Here is a 20810-nt window from a genome sequence, read left to right on the forward strand (position 1 = left end):
GACTCCTGATTTTATGTCAGGAGGCATTGAGGTTCCTTCTCCTTCATCATCATCATCATCCACTGGTCGATTGGTCTTGTCCGTGCATTTCCCACTTCTAGTGCTGGCAGCAACAGCCATTGGTTGAGGCTTATTTTCTGGTTTAGCTGCTGGCTTAGGCTCACTATCTGGTTTGGCTGCTGGCTTCGAGCGTGGGCTGTTGGCTGCAGCCTGAGTCACCGGGATAGTTGCTGATTTATCTCCCTGCCCCCCTGCCTCTGTCTGCTGCCCGACAGGACCTAGCAGTGAGCGATGAGCACAAGCCAGGGCCCAGCTGACTGCAATGACCTTCCTCTCCTTAGGCTCATCCTGGTACTTCTCTTTCAGATATTTCCCCACCTCAGCTGGGTTCTGAATTTGTTCGTGGGGAAAATCCCAGACTATAGGGTCAGAGAATTCCTTCAGGATTTGGCCCATATCCTCCCATTTCCCACACCACTTAGGATTTTCCACACTGGGGTCAACTCCTGAGTCAGGGGTCTCATCAGCCCGTCTAGAAATCTCAGCCCTCATCCTAGAGAAGCAGCAGGCTGTATAGAGGAAGGTTACCAGATTGAATACCAGGAAGATGGTTCCTTTAACATTGAGGGAAAACTGAACATCCTTCACTAGTGATGCAACTGATTCATAGGAGAAGGAGGAAAGCAGAGGCTGAAAAACCTCATTCCCTCCTGCTCCTCCTCTAACAAACTGGATGCATAACCATAGCCATGAACCATTCATACCTGGAGCAGACCCCAGCATGTTTATAAACTTCTTGCACATTATTGCCACCAAGCCCAGCAGGATAGCTACTCTGATCACTGCCCCTCTGATGTAAAAACTACGTATTAGGGGCAATACTAAAGCTATTTCTGGATAAGAAAATAAACCTAGGGACCAGAGAGGTATTAAAATCTCAAAAAACCCTAGGGACTAGAAATGCATGCAAGCCTTCACCCCAACAGACATTATGAATTCAAAAAGCATGGTTATTAGCTGATTTAAATGAACACAGAGGAATAGCAACCAAAATGCAGTCAAAACAGGGTTTTTCCACTCTCTCTCGAGCCCCACGTTTGGGCACCAATATTTTGTCCTGGTTTAGGGCAAATTTGTTAAAGAATCTGCAAAGGAGGGCCCCTCCAGAAAGCAAAACCCACACGGCCCCTCCCCACAACCGGTTCGGGAAAAAATTCCTTGGAGAGAGGTGGAAAGAACCTGTTTATTTACCAGACACAGCACCCCCCAGCACACAAAATGAACAATACCAGCTGACACCGCTCTGAGAAAGATGACAAAATCAGAAAGTCTCTTTCGGGGGTGGTTGCTCTGTTCTCAGTTCCTCTGGCGCTGGGCCAGCTGCTGCAGCCAAACGGTGTGAATCCTCAGTGTTCCCATTCCCAGTCCGGAGCAGGTTCAGATGGTGACAGAAACAGGAGAGGAGCAACAGTCCGGGAAGGAATTTGGACTGTTTAGCTAGAACTAGCTAATAAGCAGATGCAAAAGCGGGAGGAGAAGCAAGAGCAGAAGAGCAAGCAAGCAAAGCAGCAAGCTGAAAGAAAGAAGTGAAAAACAGCCCTGTGTACTGCCTGTCTCTGTGTCCCTGATAAGAGAAACCCAAACAAAACTTCCACTCTTCGGAGCCAGTCTTAAAGGCACAGAACAGATGAATGGGGATACAAGCATCACCCCAGGACATGGAGTGAACTGCGAATGAACAGGGAATAGACTGGGAATTGAGTTGGAGTGGGTGGGCCGAACTGGGAAGGACTGGGAGTAACTGGAAATGGACGGAGAGGAACTGAGGTGGTTTTGAGAGAAATGGGAGGAGATGAGGGGCCCTGGAATTGGAGATTGTGCTGAGGGAATGAACTTGGAATGAACTTGGAATGACCTCAGTAGGACTGGGACGGACTGAGTGGGTACTGGGAGGGATTGGGAATGGACTGGGAGGGACTGGGAGGGAGTTTGAAAGACTCTGGCGGCACTGGGAGGAACTGGGAATGAAGTGCGCGGCACTGGGAGGCCGAGCCCAGCCCGGGGCACTCGGCGCTGCGGGTGTGCCTGGCAACAGATGAGTCATCAGAGATTCGTGCTTTGATTGGCTGAGAAGCGTCAGCTCCACGCTCGGCTGAGCTGGAGGCGCGGGGAGGCACTGGGAGGAACTGGGATGGACTGGGCGAGCCACAAAGGTCAATGGGTGGGACAGGGGGTTCCGGAGATGTGTTCAAGGAGCGCTGAGGGCGCTGGGGCGATGTCCAGGGAGGTTTTGTGGTGTTCCGGGGTCATGGGCAGGGCAGGGCCCGAGGGGACACGCTCTGCCCCGAGCTCACCTCGGCGCCCCAGGAGGAATGGGGTGGCCACCTCGTAGTTGTTCCGGCAGTACCTGTCCACCTGAGCCCTTTTGTACTCCAGTTTAGCCGAGTCGCTGTTCCAGGACTTAGCCACCTTCTTCCCATAGGGGGTGAACCCTACGTAGTGCCCCACCTCGCTGTCGAACATCGCGAACTGCATCCGGTTGTAGATGAACCTCTCCACGTGCCGCATCTTCTTCGTGCCGTTAATGAAGTGACACTCCGATGTTATCTGCTCCTGAAACACCCCTATGAGTGCAGAGCATAGATAGAGGGGTGCCCTCCCAGCACACCCCAGCAGAAACCGCAGAGCTCCGGGGCCCACCCCGAATCCCCACTCCGCACGCCCTGTGCCCCACGGCCGCCATGGGACCCTCCTGCCCGCGCTGCCGCTTCCTCTTTGCCGCCCTTCCCCCATTTCTCCTTCCACATCCTCTCCCCTCCCACCTCCGGCCGCTCCCAAATCACTTTTGGGGTCCCATTTCCCCATTTTCCCACAAATCCCCCAATCCCCAGCCCCCTCGGGGGGGGGTCACCCCTCCCCTTTTCCCCCATTCCCCACCCTCTCCCACCCCTCCCTCTCCTCCCCCCACCCCTCAGCCCCTCCCGCTCTCCCTTTGGGGGGTCCCCTCCATTCCGGGCTCCCCCCTTCGCCCCCTTTTCCCCCTTCTCCCCCCCTGTCCCAGCGCCTCCCGACCCCCGCTCACCCGAGAGCTCCGCGCCCGCAGCCGGGGGGGCTCCCAGCACCACCAGTGCCACCAGTAGGGCCCCAGCTGCCGCCCCTCGCCCCATGGCCGGGGCCGGGCAGGGAGCAGCAGCCCCAAAGCAGCCGCGCTGCGCTGGGAGCGCCAGTCCGGAGCAGGGCGGGCTCGGCAGCGCCGCGCGCTCTCATTGGCTGCCGCCGCTTCTGGGCAGCGATCGGCCACGGGCTCTGCCCGGCAACCGATGAGGCAATCCAACGCTCCGAGCTCATTGGCTGCGCCGCCTCCTGCCTGCGCTGCCATTGGCTGAGGCCTTTCCGAGACGCTGCAGCCCCGGGCTGGGGGTTTTTTGGGGAGGGGGAACCTTGGGGCGCTGGGTCGGTGGGGGCGGGGATGGAGAGGCGCGGGCTGTGGTGGACCAGCCAATCAGAGCCGCTCATTTCACATTTAACCCTAATTTTTGGGTTACTGAGCTCGTTCAGGATTTTCTGTTCGGATCCCTTGGTCCCGCTGTCCTGGTTTGAAAAGGAAGTGAGTTTGTTGGGATGCTGTGGTCAAACCAATCAGGGCTCAGATTTGAATATTGGCACCTGGTGTGGCCCCCGAGGACATGGATTCACCTCTGAGCACACAGGGGGTTAAAAGCAGAGAACTCCCAGGGGAAGCTCTCTTGGTTCCGGTGGGTGAAAGGTTCAGAGCTGCCCTGCCCGGCTGCGGGCTGGGTGCGGGAGGGGAAGCCATGCGGCCGGGTGAGGGGAGCAGGGCCTTGGACAGAGAAGGGAGGTGAAGGCCCCTGCAGGATGGAAGGGTGGAGGAGCACTGAGAGGCATCGGGCAGCGGCCACAGAGAGAGAGAGAGCCGGTGTCTGTGCCTGTGCCACCTTGAAATTTGCTACCTTGTGCTGGCAGCACAGCCGAGAAGGAGAAGGGGTGCAGAGAGAAGGTGCCCGGTAGGGCAGCCATGGGAGTTCTGGGCAGGCAGAGCCCGAGATTTTAACCCTTTTCTTGGATGATGGAAACCTTACAAATGCTGATCCTCCTGGAGCTGAATGAGAAGAGAGATAGAGATGAGATAAGAGGAGATGGGCCACAAGAGAAGTTGAGAAGAATCCTAGGCAGGAGGAAATGATGGATTGGCCTTTGGCTGGACTTTTCTTGCATAGCCATGGACAGAACCATTTTTCCTGTGACACAGAGACTGCATTTAGGGGGAGGCAATGGCTCGGAGCCAAGAGAGTGCAGTGATGTGATGTGAAGGAGTGGCATGAACAGAGATGGATGAGGAGGGTGGTGGTGCCCTCTGCCTTCAGTGAGGAAGATCTTTGTTCTTGAGACCCCTCGGCCCCAGGGGGTGAATTTGGGAGGGACAGGTGTCCCAAAAGTGAGAGACTGTGCTCATTTTTGGAACTGGGCAAAGCATCCTTAAAAGGGGAACCCCAGAAGCAGCTCTGGTCCATGTGCAGTGGTGAGAGCACTGGGCATGGAAGGAAGATGTCACCATGAGAAATGATCTCCGGGCGGTGCCACGTGTGACACGGAAACACAAGAGGTCTCAACTGTGTTTCCTGGGGAAGCCTGTGGCACAAGAGGGACTCCTCTCTCCTTGATGAACTGAGAGTTGATTATCTGAGGGTTGGTGATGGGCTGAGAGTTTATTATCTGAGGGGTGGCAACTGGATTGAGAATCCAATGGTTTATCTCATTGTGCTGTGGTGGAAATTGGTAGGAGGAGGAGGAATGCTTTGGAAGATTTTCATTCTGAGTTTTGTGTGTGTTCCTTTTTACATACAGTAGTAGGTTAATAAAGTTTTTTTTTTTATTCATTTCTAAGCTGGAGCCTCTTTGCTGTATTTCTGGTCCCATCTCACAGCAGACACTGGGGAGAATATATTTTCATGGGGGCACTGGCATTATGCCAGCATCAAACCATGACAAAGTCATGTTCCCCAGAATCCACTTATTTTAAGTTATTCACCATGCATTGATCAGTTTAAAAACAGGGGAGTTGTGGAGTGCCCTTGTTCCTAAGGGAGAGGAATTTGGTCTCACCCTGCTTGTGTTGCTGAGAACTCCTCCCTCGCCCCGAACCCCAACTCCCCCCAGGATCCCCTATAAAAACCCCCTGCCCTGCCTTTGCCTGGTCCTTCATCCCCATCCTGCCCCTCCTGCCCGGGGGTCAGGAATGGATTCTGGAGCTTTCTGGAACCAGGACCCTTCTCGTTTGTTCCCCTGCCCGGTGCCGGCAGCTGCGCCCTCCCTGGGCACGATGAGCCCAGCTGCAACACCCTGCAACAGCAGGGACCCCAAAATCACCCCAAATTCCCCAAACTCCGGTCAGGGACCGTGAAATTACCCCAAATACCCCAAAACTCCAGTCAGGGACCCCAAAATTATCCCCAAATCCCCCAAACTCCAGTCGGGGACCATGAAATTACCCCAAAAATATCACAAAAATACCTCAAAAAGCTCAAATTCCACTCAGGGATCCCAAAATGACACAAAAATACCCCAAAATCCAGTCAGGAGTCCCAAAATCCTCGAAAATCAGGGCAGGGACCCCAAAATGACCCTAAAATTTGGTCAGTGAGCTAACATTACCCCAAAATTACACAAAAATACCCTAAAATCCCAACAGGAACCCCAAACTTACCCCAAATCCCCCCTGATCCAGTCAAGGACCCCAAAATTACCCGAGAATATCTCAAAATCCAGTCAAGGATCCCAAACCCCCAAATTACCCCAAATGCAGTCAGGGACCCCAAAATGACCCCAAATACCACGCAAATTGCCTCAAATCCAGTCAGGACACCCCAAACTCCCCCAAAATCAGCCCAGACCTCCCCCCAAATTCAGTAATGAACTCACAAATCCAGTCAAGGACCCCCCAAACCACACCCCAGATCCCCTCATGACCCCAATTCTCTGTCAGGACCCTACAATCTCCCTCAGGACCCCCAGCTCCTCCTAAAACTCCTCAGGATCCCTCACATCCCCTCACGACCCCTCACACCCACTCAAGAACCCCCATTTCCCCTCAGAACCCTCCAAAACCCCCCAAATCCCCTCAGGACCCCAAACCCACATACATCCCCTCTCAACCCTCCTCCCATTCCCCCTCAGGACTCCCAAAAGACCTCCCCAGATCCCCTCACAACCCCTCAGGAACCCAGTCCCCCTCAGGACCCCAATTCTCCCTCAGGATCACCCCAACCCCCCTGGGACCTCCCCGGAGCCCTCCTCATCGCCCCTCCCCCTCTCCCCGCTCCCGGTGCTGACCGCGGTCGCTGTCGCCCACCCCGCGCTGCCGGGGGGGGTCCCGGGGCTCCCTCGGCGCCCCCAGATTCCCGCCCCGCCCCCTCCCCCCCCCCGCGGCCTCAGCCCCGCTCCGCCGCCGCTGGGCCCCATCCGGACCACAATGCCCACAATGCACCGCGTTTCTACCGGAAGCGGCCGCCACTAGGGGAACTTCCGCCAATACTTCTGCAAGGCGCGGCTTCTGATTGGTCTGCGCCGCATTTGGCGCTTCTCGCCAGAGGTCTCTCTCGCAAGAGAAGCAGCGCGGCAATGTTTGTTGAGGGCAACTCTGTGGGCTCCTCAGAGCGAACCGCGTTCCTTCATAAATGGAGCCGGGAACAGCGGAATCCGCCTGGAAATGCCGGGATGGAGCCTAAATCCCCTGGGGATGGAGCCTAAATCCCCTGGGGTTCAACCAAAGCGCCCAAGTCCTGGAGCTTTCCATGGACAGGGGCGGTACTGCGGCGGCGCGAGGGCCGGTGACGTCACATCGCCGCGCCCCTTTCCGGCCCCTCCTGAGGAGGCTCCGCCTTTTCCCGGCGCCGACCCCGGGGCCTGTTCTGGGCCGGGACCGGAGCTGGTGTCGGGGCTCCTTCGCCACCGGAGCGCCCTGAAGGTGTCCCCAAGGTGTCCCCAAGGTGTCCGCAGTGAGCATGGAGCCCCAAGAGGTGCGACGGGAGGGGGAGAGGAGGGGAAACGTGGGGTGGTGAAAGGGGGCAGTGAGGGAGAGGAGAGGATACGGGGACTGGCGAGGGGGTGGCAGAGGGGACAGCAGAGGGTGGCAGAGGGGACAGCAGTGGGGGCAGGAGGGTGGCAGAGGCTACGAGGGAAGTGGCAGAGGTGGCAGCGGGAACAATGGAGGGACAGACGGGCAGCAGAGCCCTCCAGGGAGGGGCAAAATGACCCCTCGGGGCAGGAGGCCACCCCAGGAGCCGTAAGTGGCCACCACCAGGTCCCTGACACCTCCCCTGTCCCCTCTCCAGCTGTCCCCGGCCCTGCTGCAGCCACAGGTCACCGTGGTAGCCATCCTGGGTGAGCTGCTGGCCAACATGCCCTCGCTGGACGAGATGCTGCTGCTCGGGTCTGCAGCGAGCCTGTACTGGGACCTGGAGGATTTCACCAGGGATCTCTGGACTACCCTGTACTGCATTGAGGGCACCTGGTGGCACTGCAATGTCACCTCCAATGATGATGACCCTGTCACCGCCCTGAGCCGAGCCCTGGCCACCTACAAGAGCACCCCAGGGACCACCTGGGACTGTGTGACAATGGCAGCCATTGAGTCCTACCGGTCGGTGTCTGTGCTTGTGGACAGGTGGGCCCAGCTAGCCAGGGCGGCCATCAAGCTCCACAACACCTGCAGGGAGGTGGTCACTGTGGCAGCCGACAGGGCGGCCTCTGCCACCACCTGGGCCAGGGAGCTGCAGGACGAGGCTGCCCGTTATGGGACAGCTCAGGAAAACATGGTGGAGGTGGGTCAGGCACTGGGTGGGGAGGAGGAGGCCGAGGTGAGGAGGGAGGCCAGGGTTGCTGCCAGCGAGGCAACAAGAGCCACCATGGTGAGACAGCAGGTGGAGGCGGCCCTGGGGCTGCTGGAGCGCTTGGTGGCCACGTGTGACGAAGCCACCGCTTTACCCCAGGAGCTGCAGCCCCTGCTCTGAGATACCAAGGCCGCCCTGGAAGGGACAAATGAGGCATCCCCTGATGTCCCCAAGGACTTGGTGGCCAAGGTGGCTGTGGCTGAGCGGCTGTGGGAGGCCAACCACCGCCTGGTCAAGGATCACCTGCGGGGGGCACTTCAGGACATCATCGACTTCTGTTTTACTGATGGTCCTGTCAGCCTCAGTGCCTGTGAAGTGGCTGAGCGGTGCCAAAGAGCCCTCGAGGACATCCCAAGGCTCCTTCGACCCCCGGAGCCTCCCCAAGGTGTCCCCAAGGTGTCAGCAGTGAGCATGGAACCACAAGAGGTGCAACATGGGGGAGTGGTGGGGGACAGAGACTACAGTGGGGGGACAGGGGGGCTGGTGGGGGGTGGCAGTAGGGACAAGACGCTGACAAGGGGATGGAGGGGCAAAGGGGACCCCTCGGGGGCACAGGGGCCACTGCAGGAGGCCGCAAGTGCCACCAGGTCCCTGTCACCTGTCATGTCCCCTCCACAGCTGCAGGTGCTGGTGGCCATGGTGGCCACCCTGGGTGAGGTGGTGGCCACCCTGACTGGACCACACAGGGGCAAGTTCCTACACAAGTCCCCAAACTCCCTGCACGAGGACCTGAGGAGATTCACCCAGAGCCTCCGTGCAATCGTGAACCAGAGCTGTGTCACCTCCCTGGGCCACTGTGGTGTCCCCTCCCTGGGCCGGGCCCTGGTTGCATTCTGTGCCACCCTCGGGACCACCTGGGCCAATGTGAGGACCGTGGCCAGCGCCTGGCGGGAGTTGGTGGCCAGGGTCGTGGACAGCTGGGACTGGCTGGCCAGGGAGGCCACCAAGCTCCGTGAGAAGGTGGTCATGAACCAGCAGCTGATGGTGGCCCTGGATAAGGAGGAGGTGACCTTGGAAATGGCCACGCACGGTGCCCAGGTGGTGGCAGCCACCAATGAGGCCATGGGAGAGGCTGTGCCAGACACCAGGAGGGGACATTGGGCAGAGGTGGCCCTGGGGCTGCTGCAGCGCTTGGTGGCCACGTGTGACAGAGCCACCTTGTTCTACTGGAACATTGAGTGGCAGCTCAGGGACATCGAGGCCATTCTGAAGGGGACAAACTAGGCGTCCCCTGATGTCCTCCAGGCCTTGATGGACAAAGTGGTCAAGTTTGATTGGCTGTGGGGGGCCAGCACCCACCTGGGCAAGGATCACCTGCTGAGGACACTTGGGGACATCCACAACCTCCTCTTGAGTTCCTGCGGTGACCATGGTGGCCCCGGTGGCCCCGGCAGCTGCATAGTGGCTGAACAGTGCCAAAAAGCCATCGAGGACATCCCAAGGCTGCTGTGGGGACAGTGATGTCACCACTGTGATGTTTATGGGGCAGTGACATCACTGGAGAGACCTGTGGAAACTTGAGTGCCACCAGCTTCTCCAGTGCTACCAAGAGCTCCTCAAGTGCCACCAGTTCTTCGTGTCACCAAGAGCCATCAAGTGCCACAGCTCCTCAAGTGCCACCAGCTCCTCGTGTCACCAAGAGCCCCTCAAGTGCCACCTGCCTGGGACAGAACTGATGCCACTGGGCTGGTGGTAGTGCCATGTCTCTGGTGCCTCCTCTGCTGTGTCCCCGTGTTCCTGCAGAGGGGACACAAGGGGTAGGAGGAGGGGACAGGGAATCGCAAAGCAACAGAGGGGACAGCAGAGCCCTCCAGGGAAAGTGCCACCAGATCCCTGACACCTCCCCTGTCCCCTCCCCACGTGTCCCCTCCACAGCTGCAGGCACTGGTGGATGTGGTGGCCACCCTGGGCAAGGTGGTGGCCACCGTGACCAGGCCATACATGGCCAAGTGCCTGCGCGAGTCCCCTGACTCCCTGCATGAGGACCTGGAGAACTTCACCCGGAGCCTCTGTAGGACCCTGAACCACAGCGGTGTCCCCTCCCTGGGCCGGGCCCTGGCCACCCTCAGGGCCTCCCCTGAGACCACCTGTGCTGCTCTAAGAGCTGTGACCAGCACCTTGCAGGAGTTGTGGACAGCTGAGACTGGCTGGCCAGAGAGGCCACCGAGCTCCATGCCACCTGCAGGGAGGTGGCCACAGCTGAGGCCTCTGTTGTAGCCACCACCACCCTCAAGGTCAGGAACTGGCAGGACACGGCCGCCTCCTTGGGGATGGCTCAGGAAAAGATGGTGGAGCTGCCACAGGCCCTTGAGAGGGAGGAGGGGGCCTCAGCAATGGCTGCGCTCAAGGCCCGGATGGTGGCAGCCTCCAACGAGGTGCTGGTGGCCACCGTGGCCATGGGAGAGACTGTGGTGGCTGAGAGCCAGGCATTGATGGCCACCAGGAAGGGACAGGAGGAGGAGGCGGCCCTGGGGCTGCTGGAGCGCTTGGTGGCCGCGTGTGACGAAGCCACCACGTTCCCCCGGGAGCTGCAGCGCCTGCTCAAGGACATCGTAGATACCACAGAGGTGACAAAGGAGGAGTCCCCTGATGTCCCCAAAGCCTTGCCAGCCAAGGTGTCCATGGCCGAGCGGCTGTGGGAGTCCAACGCCCGCCTAGCAAAGGATCACCTGCTGGGGACACATGATGACATCAACAACATCTTCAGTTGTGATTCCTACAGCTCCAGTGCCCATGTGGTGATCGTGAAGTGCCAAAAAGCCATCGAGGACATCCCGAAGCTGCTGCAGGGATGGTGATGTCACTGCTGTGACATCATCATGGCAGTGACATCATCAGGGGCATTGCTGCTGTCACCTGTGCCCTCCCCGTGCAGTATTTGAGATAAATCTGGGGAATTTTCTGGGAATTTTCATTGATACTGCCCCAAATCCTGATGGGAATTCCTGGGATGACCTTACTGGGGACACTCTGGGCACACTCAGGGACACTGGGGACACTCAGGGACACACTGGGGACACTCAGGGACAGGGGTGAATGAGTCCCCTCAGCAGCTTCCAGCTTTCCACTGTGCCTGCAGCAGAGCTGGAATATAAATGACAATTTAATAATTGGCTTCTGCAGTTCTTTATTGGCTTCTGCACTTTTGTATTGCCTTTTGCACATTTGTATTGCCTTTTGCACATTATTATTAATCACCAGTAATTTGATACGATACTTGATACTGATATTGATTACCAATGATTCCTTGTAGCTGCTGGTTGGTGCAACGTAATCTGTCAGTTCAGGTCTGCACCATACAGCCTATTAATAAATTGATTATTTAATTTCATAATATCCTCTATATAAATCAGCCTGGGCTGATCTGAACTCTGTGTCAGACACATTATTGACCCCATTGAGAGATGAGTGGTCAATAAAGCCATCCCAATGTTCCTTGAGGGGAGCAAGCCAGGGAGCTGCTTCAGGGCGCTGTCATTGAGATATTTCCCCTTGAAAACCCTGGGTGGGATGGAAATACACCCGAGCAGATAGCAAAGCTAAAATGATATCAAAGCATCGTGGTATGTGGGTTAAAATATGGGGTCTCTAAAGCTGTAAATTGGTCAAAGCTTCATCAAGTGAGGCAAAATTATGATGAATCACCCACTGATTTTTGAACAGGTGAAGAGATCTGCCATCAAATATACTGATCTAGATCCTGAATCAGCTGATGGTAAAGCACACCTGGTTTTGTTTTGTGTGGGTCAGGCTTCAAATGACATAAGAAAAGACAAAAGGAGTTCAAGACATGGATAAGCTGCTGGAGGTTGCCTGGAAGGTGTTTTGAGACAGGGGCCCAACTGAAAGAGTTAATCCCAGCCTAGCAAGAAGGCAACTCGGGAAAAGTCACCCAAGAAAGCTTCCGCTCTGGAGAAGGCTCAGAGTGCATCCTGTAAGAAATGGGGGCATTGGAAAAAGGACTGTCCAGTGCTGAAAGAAAAATCATCAGTCCCTCATAGCAGCGGTCACCAGCAGGGAATAATGAGCATTGACTCCATGATTGCAGCAGGCTGATCAATCGCTTTGTTATACCATACTTTACTGCTAAGAAAAACCCATCACCCTTGCCAGACAGTCACAACACACATGTGGATCCAATTGGTCAATCAAGCCAAATAACCATCGCCAGTGGCCAATTGTTCTGGTTTGAAAGTAAAACCAGTGAGAGACTCCAAGTCAGAAATACCATTTATTAGAAAAAGGGAAAAAAACACCAAAAGACATGCAATAGTACAAAATAAAACCACTGACAGAGTCAGAATATATCCTGACACCCTGCTGGTTAGGGCAGTGGTAGCAGTTCAGATGAAATGGTCTTGTTGAAGTGGTGATCCTGTAGAAACGATCTGGTAGCGCATGTCCTTTGGGAACCAGCGGGTAAAGGCTGCCTGTTCTGTCCCAAAGCCCAGATTATATCCAGGTGGGGATGCTGAGCTCCTCCCCCCTGGGTGGTCTCTATGGTCCCTAGGTTTATTTTCTTACCCAGAAATAGCTCTAGTATTGTCCCTAATATGTAGTTTTTATAGCAGAGGGGCAGTGACCAGAATAGCTATCCTGCTGGGCTTGGTGGTAATGATGTGTAAAAAGTTTATAAACATGCTGGGGTCTGCTCCAGGTATGAATGGTTCGTGGCTATGGTTATGCATCCAGTTTGTTAGAGGAGGAGCAGCAGGGGATCAGGCATTTCAGGCTTTGCTTTCCTTCTTCTCCTATGAATCTGTTGCATCACTATTGAAGGATGTTCAGTTTCCCCTGAACGTTAAAGAAACCATCTTTCTGGTATTCAATCTGGTAACCTTCCTCTATACAGCCTGCTGCTTCTCTAGGATGAGGGCTGAGATTTCTAGATGGGCTGATGAGACCCCTGACTCAGGAGTTGACCCAGGTGTGGAAAATCCTAAGTGGTGTGGGAAATGGGAGGATATGGGCCAAATCCTGAAGGAATTCTCTGACCCTATAGTCTGGGATTTTCCCCATGAACAAATTCAGAACCCAGATGAGGTGGGGAAATATCTGAAAGAGAAGTACCAGGATGAGCCTAAGGAGAGGAAGGTCATTGCAGTCAGCTGGGCCCTGGCTTGTGCTCATCGCTCACTGCTAGGTCCTGTCGGGCAGCAGACAGAGGCAGGGGGGCAGGGAGATAAATCAGCAACTATCCCGGTGACTCAGGCTGCAGCCAACAGTCCAGGCTCGAAACCAGCAGCTAAACCAGATAGTGAGCCTAAGCCAGCAGCTAAACCAGAAAATAAGCCTCAACCAATGGCTGTTGCTGCCAGTACTAGAAGTGGGAAATGCACGGACAAGACCAATCGACCAGTGGATGATGAGGATGATGATGATGAAGGAGAAGGAACCTCAATGTCTCCTGACATAAAATCAGGAGTCAAAGCAGCAGGTGCAAGATCAGATGCAAATATTGAGTCCTTTTCCCTGAAGGACCTTTGTGGCTTACGGAAGAATTCCATGTGGGGACAGAGTCTGTTTCTATTGCTGGTGTGACAGGGGGATCAGTATCACAGGATTTTACTTTGGGGGAAGATGAGGTGAGCCTGACTGGAAATGAGTGGAAGAAACACCCTATTGTGACTGGCCTAGAAGCCCCATGCATTTTAGGTATAGACTTCCTCCGAAGTGGCTATTTCAAAGACCTAAAGGGACTCAGATGGGCATTTGGAATAGCTGCTGTAGAGACAGAGGGTGTCAAGCAGTTGAACAGCTAGCCTGGACTGTCAGAAAACCCATGTGCTGTAGGACTTCTGAAGGGAGAAGAGTAACAGGTGCCAATTGCCGCTTCCATAGTGCATTGACGACAGTATAGAACCACTCGAGATGCTGTGATCCCCATCCAAAAGATGATCCAAGAGCTGGAGAGCCAAGGGGTGGTCAGCAAGACCCACTCACCCTTCAACAGCCCCATTTGGCCTGAGCGAAAATCTGAAGGAGAATGGAGATTGACTGTGGACTACCGTGCATTGAATGAAGTGACTCCACCACCGAGTGCTGCCGTGCCGGACATATTAGAGTTCCAGTTTGAGCTTGAGTCCAAGGCAGCAAAGTGGTATGCCACTATAGACATTGCCAATGCATTTTTCTCCATTCCTCTGGCAGCAGAATGCAGGCCTCAGTTTGCTTTCACATGGAGGGGAGTGCAGTACACCTGGAACCAACTGCCCCAGGGGTGGAAGCACAGTCCCACCATCTGCCATGGACTGATCCAGACTGCACTAGAAAGGGGAGAGGCTCCAGAACATCTGCAGTATATTGATGACATCATTGTGTGGGGGAACACAGCTGAGGAAGTGTTTGAGAAAGGGAAGGAAATCATCCAGATCCTCCTGGGAGCTGGTTTTGCCATTAAAAAGTCAAGGTAACGGGACCAGCTCGTGAGATTCAATTCCTGGGAGTGAAGTGGCAAGATGGACGGCGTCAGATTCCTACAGATGTCATCAACGAGACCACAGCAATGTCTCCACCCACCAATAAGAAAGAGACACAAGCTTTCTTGGGTGCAATAGGTTTTTGGAGGATGCATATTCCTGAGTACAGTCAGATCGTGAGCCCTCTTTACCTGGTCACCCGCAAGAAGAACAATTTCCAGTGGGGCCCTGAGCAGCAACAAGCCTTTGTCCAGATCAAGCAGGAGATTGCCCATGCAGTAGCCCTTGGCCCGGTCAGGACAGGACCAGAGGTGAAGAACGTGCTCTACTCTGCAGCCGGGAACCATGGCTTGTCCTGGAGCCTTTGGCAGAAGGTGCCTGGGGAGACTCGGGGTCGACCACTGGGATTTTGGAGTCAAAGCTACAGGGAGTCTGAAGCCAACTATACTCCAACAGAGAAAGAAATCCTGGCTGCCTATAAAGGAATCCAGGCTGCTTCAGAGGTAATAGGCACTGAAGCACAACTCCTCCTGGCACCCCGACTACCAGTGCTGGGGTGGATGTTCAAAGGCAAGGTTCCTTCCACTCACCATGCCACCAGTGCCACATGGAGCAAGTGGATTGCTCTCATCACTCAGCGCGCCCGTATAGGTAAACTGAATCGCCCTGGGATTTTGGAGGTCATTACAAATTGGACCGAAGGTGAGAATTTTGGTGTCACAGATGAAGAGGAACAAGAACCAGTGACATGTGCTGAAGAGGCTCCTCCCTATAACCAACTGCCCCCAGAGGAAACACGCTACGCTCTTTTCACTGCCTCAAGCCCGGGGCTGCACTACCCAGCAAGCAAAGAGCTGAGGTCCTAAGAGCTGCTAATCACTACAGAGCTGAATATCACCAGGCTTGCTAGAAAGGTAGCCCCCCGGCATTGGCCCGAGCAGCAACAAGCCTTTGCCCAGATCAAGCAGGAGATTGCTCATGCAGTTGCCCTTGGCCCAGTCAGGACAGGAGCAGAGGTGAAGAACGTGCTCTACTCTGCAGCCGGGAACCATGGCTTGTCCTGGAGCCTTTGGCAGAAGGTGCCTGGGGAGACTCGAGGCCGACCACTGGGATTTTGGAGTCGAAGCTACAGAGGGTGAGAAGCCAACTACACTCCAACAGAGAAGGAAATCTTGGCTGCCTATGAAGGAGTCCAGGCTGCCTCAGAGGTGATTGGCATGGAAGCACAACTCCTCCTGGCACCCCGACTACCGGTGCTGGGGTGGATGTTCAAAGGAAAGGTTCCCACCCCCCACCACACCACTGACGCTACATGGAGTAAACGGATTGCTCTTATCCCACAGTGCGCCTGTATTGGAAACCTGAATCGCCCTGGGATTTTGGAGATAATTACAAACTGGCCAGAAGGTGAGAACTTTGGTATTACTGATGAAGAGCAACAAGAACCAGTGACATGGGCTGAATAGGCTCCTCCCTATAACGAACTGCCCCCAGAGGAAACGCGCTACGCTCTTTTCACTGACAGTTCCTGTTGCATCGTAGGGATGGACCAGAAGTGGAAAGCAGCTGTATGGAGCCCCACACAACAGGTGGCAGAGGCCGCTGACAGAGAAGGTGGGTCAAGTCAACTTACAGAACTCAAAGCCATTCAGCTGGGCCTGGACAATGCTAAGGGAGAGAAATGGCCAAAGCTCTACCTCTACACTGATTCATGGATGGTAGCCAATGCTCTGTGGGGATGGCTGGAGAGGTGGAAAAAGGCCAACTGGCAGCGTATGTGTCACGGATTCATGCTGGCACAATGCCAGTGTCCCCATGAAAATATATCTCCCTAGTGTCTGCTGTGAGATGTGACCAGGAATAAGCAAAGCAGGCCCCCACTTAGAAATACAGAAAAGAAACCTTTATTAACTAAACTACAACTCTAAGTAACAAGAAACACACAGGGAAAATGAAAACTTTCCAAAAACATTTCCTCCCCCTCCCACCAGATTTCCAATACATCTATCCCCCAAATCACCAACTCTCGGTCCATCACCACCCTTTAGGTAATCAATTCTCAGTTCATCAAGGGGAGAGGAGTCCTTCTTGTGCCATAGGCTTCCCCAGGAAACACCATTGAAACCTCGTGTGTTTCCACGTCACTCGTGGCACCGCCTGGAGAACATCTGCCATCGTGACATCTTCCTTCCATGCCCAGTGCTCTCACCACTGCACATGGACCAGAGCTGCTTCTAGGGTTGTCCTTCCAAAAAGGGCACAGTCTCACCTTTGGGACACCTGTGCCCCCCAAATTTCACCCCCTGGGGCCGAGGGGTACCAACACTGAACCCTCTTGGCTCTGAGCCATTGCCTCCCCCTGGATGCAGTCTCTGTGTCACAGGAAACATGGTTCTGTCCATGGCTACACAAGAAAAGTCCAGCTAAGGCCACTCCATCATCTCTTCTCACCTAAGATTCTTCTCTACTCTCCTGACATCTTTCACTTGCCCAGACCTTCACACTTGCACATTTCCTTCCTCCATTTCGTCTCTTATCTCTCTTCTAGGAAAGGTTAATGTTCTGCAAAGTTTTCCTTGTCCGAAAAAGGGTTAAAAGCTCGGGCTCTGCCCACCCAAAGCTCTCACAGTGGCTGGACCCCTTCTCGCTGCATCCCCCCTGCCCTTCTCCCCCAGCCGGGCTGTGCTGCCAGCACAGGATATCAAATTTCACGGTGGCACAGGCGCTCTGTCTCTCTCTCTCTCCTGGCGGGGAGGTGTGGCTGCCCGATGCCTCTCGGGGCTCTTCCACCCTTCCATCCTCGGGCCAGGCCTACCTCACCCAGCCCCAAACCAGCCAGGAGCTGGGCAGGGGAGGCCCGACCTGCTTCCCTCGCTGGAACCCAAGAGAGTTTCCCCCGGGAGTGCTCTGCTTTTTAACCCCTGTGTTCTCAGAGGCGTATCCAATGTCCCCAGTGGCCAAACCAGGTGCCAGTATTCAAATGTGAGCACCTACTGGCCTGACCACTTCATGTCCCAGAAAACTAACTTCCTCTCAAACCGCGACATCTATATAATCTCAGTCCAGTTTATCCCAGTCTGTAGGAACCCAGTCCATTTGATCCCAATCCATATTTGATCCCTGTCCATATTTAATCCCTGTCCATAGCTTATCCTAGTCCATATTTGATCCCAGTCCATAAAATCTGTCATATTTGATCCAGGCCATATTTGATCCCAGTCCAAAGTTGATCCCTGTCCTGATTTGATCCCAGTCCAGTTTATCCCAGTCCATAGTTGATTTTAGTCCATATTTGATCCCAGTCCATTTTTTATCCCAATTCATATTTGATCCCAGCCCGTATTTGATCCCAGTCTATATAAGCTCAGTCCAGTTTATCCCACACTGTAGGATTCCAATCAATATTTGATCCCAGTCCCTGTTTGATCCCAGTCCCTGTTTGATCCTAGTCCATATTTGATCCCAACCCCTATTTGATCCCAGTCCATGTTTGATGCCAGTCCGTATTGCCCTGCACACATTCCAAAAGTCTGCAGTTCCAGCTCCCATCCAGGAAAAGATGTTCCTGCCCTTGAAGGGAAATGGAGCAAAATCCTACAGAGACATTTCCCTGCCAGCCTCCAGGACTTCAGCTCCTGGGACTGGGAATTGAAATACTAATTGGGAAATAAAATAATAAATAATCAGAGGAGGGTCTGTGGGGACAGAGGGGTCATCTAAATCAGGGCAGGGGTCAATTAAATCAGGGCAGGGGTAAATTAAATCAGGCAAGGGCACAGCTAAATCAGGGCAGGGGTCAATTAAATCAGGGGAAGGGGAATTAAAACGGGGAAAGGTCAACAAAATCAGGGGAGGGTCTTTGGTGGCAGGGGTCAATTAAATCAGGGGAGTGGTCAATTAAATCAGGGGAGGGTCTTTGGTGGTCACTGGGGCAATAAATCAGGGGAGGGTATTGGGTGGTCCCTGAGGCAATTAAATATAGGGAGGGTCTCTGGTGGTGCCTGGGTCAGTTAAATCAGGGCAGGGTCTCTGGTGGTCCGTGGATCCAGGGAGACACTGAGAGAGAAACAGAGCAGGCAAAGAGAGGCAGGAGAGAAAAGGGGACACCAAGACAATGAGCTGAGAAGGCAGCACTCTGCAAACAGAACTGCAACAGACTGAACATGAACGGGAGAGAAATCAGTAAGTCTCAGAGTTTTATTTGCTGTCAAATACATCCCACACACCCAGCTCCACACAATCACCATCCTACCACTCTAATTGAGATCCCATGACTCTAAATCATTACCCAAAATCATCTCAGCCTGATGGCTGCGGAATCGAGTGAGTTTGGCATGGGATTGAGTTTTTTGAGGTGGGTTTGAGTTCTTTTTGGGATAAGATTGAGCTGTTTTCACTGGGATTTGAGTGGTTTTGAGGTGACAGATCTATTCCTCTTGGCTTCTGCAGTGCAAAGAGATGGAGAATAGAGAAAAATTGAGGTGAAATTAAAAGTAGAAGCAGCCAGGTGTGTTCTCAACATGGATCACAGGGAATGTGAGTGACCAGGGCTGTGCCCAAAGTGCCTCCTCCAGTGGGGGATGGAGCTGGAGCAGCGCACAAAGCTCTGCCCGCACTCGGGGCACTCGCAGGGCTTCCCTTACCGGTGCCTCTCTTGGTGTCGGGTCAAGACAGAGCTGTGTGAGAAGCTTTTCCCACACTGGGGACACTCGTAGGGCCTCTCCCCTGTGTGGATGCGCCGGTGAGTGATGAGGTTGCAGTTGTACTTGAATCCCTTCCCGCAGTCGGGGCAGCGGAAGGGCCTCTCCTCTCTGTGAATCCGATAGTGCAGGAGGAGACAGGAGCTGGTCGGAAACCTCTTCCTGCATTTATCACACTCGTAGGGCCTCTCCCCAGTGTGGATGTGCCAGTGGGTGATGAGGTGGGAGTTGTGCCTGAATCCCTTCCCGCAGTCGGGGCATTGGAAGGGCCTCTCCTCTCTGTGAATCCGATAGTGCTGGAGGAGATGGGAGCTGGTCTGAAACCCCTTCCCACACTTGGAACACTCGTAGGGCCTCTCCCCAGTGTGGGTCCTCTTGTGCGTGATCAGGATGGAGCTCTCTCTGAAGCACATCCCACACTCGGAACACTTGTACGGCCTTTCTCCAGTGTGGATCCTCTGGTGCTGGTTCAGGCTGGAGCTCTGGCTGAAGCTCTTCCCACACTCCCCACACTCGTAGGGCTTCTCCCCAGTGTGAGTCCTCTGGTGCATGATCAGGCTGGAGCTCCACCTGAAGCTCTTCCCACACTCCACGCACGTGTGGGGCTTCTCCCCACCATGGAGCTGCTCATGGAGCACCAGCTCCAAGCTCTGGCTCCGTCTCCGGCCGCCTTCCCGGCCCAGGCTGGCTCTTTCCCCCTCAGATCCCCACCGGCTGCGTTTGCAGCCCCTCCTCGTGCGGCATCTCCGGGGCTTTTCCTCCCCGTTGGCTTCCTGCACCGTGGAGCCGCTCAAAACGGCCTCTTCCACCAGGTTCTGCCGCGGGAATTTGTCCTCCCTGCTCTCCATGCTCAGCTCCTGCTCTGGGGGAGGAAGGACAAGGACAGGATGGGATTTGCCTCCGTGCCACAGGCAAGGGCAACGAGATCCCCCAAGGCTGAGCTGCAGCTGGGGCCGTGCTGGGCTGGGAGATGGAGCAGCACAGAGGGGAAAGGGGCACTGACTTCCTCCTCACCTGCCTCAGTGTCCCGGGGCATCTTCCTCTTCCTCGCAGCCTCCCTGGGGCTGGCAATGGGAAATCCTGGTTTGGGGAAAACAAGGGATGAGAGCGTTTGTAGGAGTGTCGGGGGGTAGGACAGTCGGGACGGACGGAGACGAGAAATCTCTGCAGCCAAGTCGTGGAACTTGCGGTTTATTGCAAAGGGCCTGCGTGCAGGGCCCTGCTGGAAGCTGCCAGGCACAGCTCGGAGCAGGCCCGAGAGAAGAGAGGGGTAGAGAGGGTGAGAGGGTGAGGGAGTAAGACAGGCAAGAGCATAAGAGAGTAAGGTTCGTGTTACAATACAATAAATTTTCTTCTGTGTTGAATATTCTATTTCTCCCTAACCAATCTAGTACAAGATACAAATCCTATAGCCTTTACAAACAGCCTATAAAAATCATTACATCGCCGAACTCTGTTACATTTTCAACCCTAAAAACTCCTCTTTGGATGCCTTCTATTGAGCTAGTGGGGTCTGCTCTGACCCTTGAATCTGTCTGCAAACACAGGGAATTGTTCATCAAAAGGGGATTACCTTCAGTTGGGTCACACCATTGTTTTCCAGTTGTTCACTAACTGAGGTATCTCAGATCTTGCTTTCAATCTTCCTTATACTTTTTATGTTTTCAAAATCTTTTGCCAGACAATCGTATTTATAAGGCTTTCCTGTTTCATCTTCCCCAACACATACTGAGTTTGAAGGTCACTGTGCCCGAGTCCATCTCTACAAGTCACCGGCCATC

The 20810-nt window shown here is 54.5% G+C and overlaps 1 pseudogene; it reads left to right on the forward strand.

The window, feature by feature from the left end:
* Positions 1–9851: 9851 nt before the first annotated feature.
* Positions 9852–20810, forward strand: part of LOC128945572 (HLA class II histocompatibility antigen, DR beta 5 chain-like) — a 60766-nt pseudogene continuing 49807 nt past the window's right edge.

This window comes from Melozone crissalis, unplaced genomic scaffold (genome assembly GCF_028551555.1).
Source record: "Melozone crissalis strain CALT ecotype California unplaced genomic scaffold, PUWL_Pcris_2 ptg000066l_1, whole genome shotgun sequence".
Classification (NCBI taxonomy): domain Eukaryota; kingdom Metazoa; phylum Chordata; class Aves; order Passeriformes; family Passerellidae; genus Melozone; species Melozone crissalis.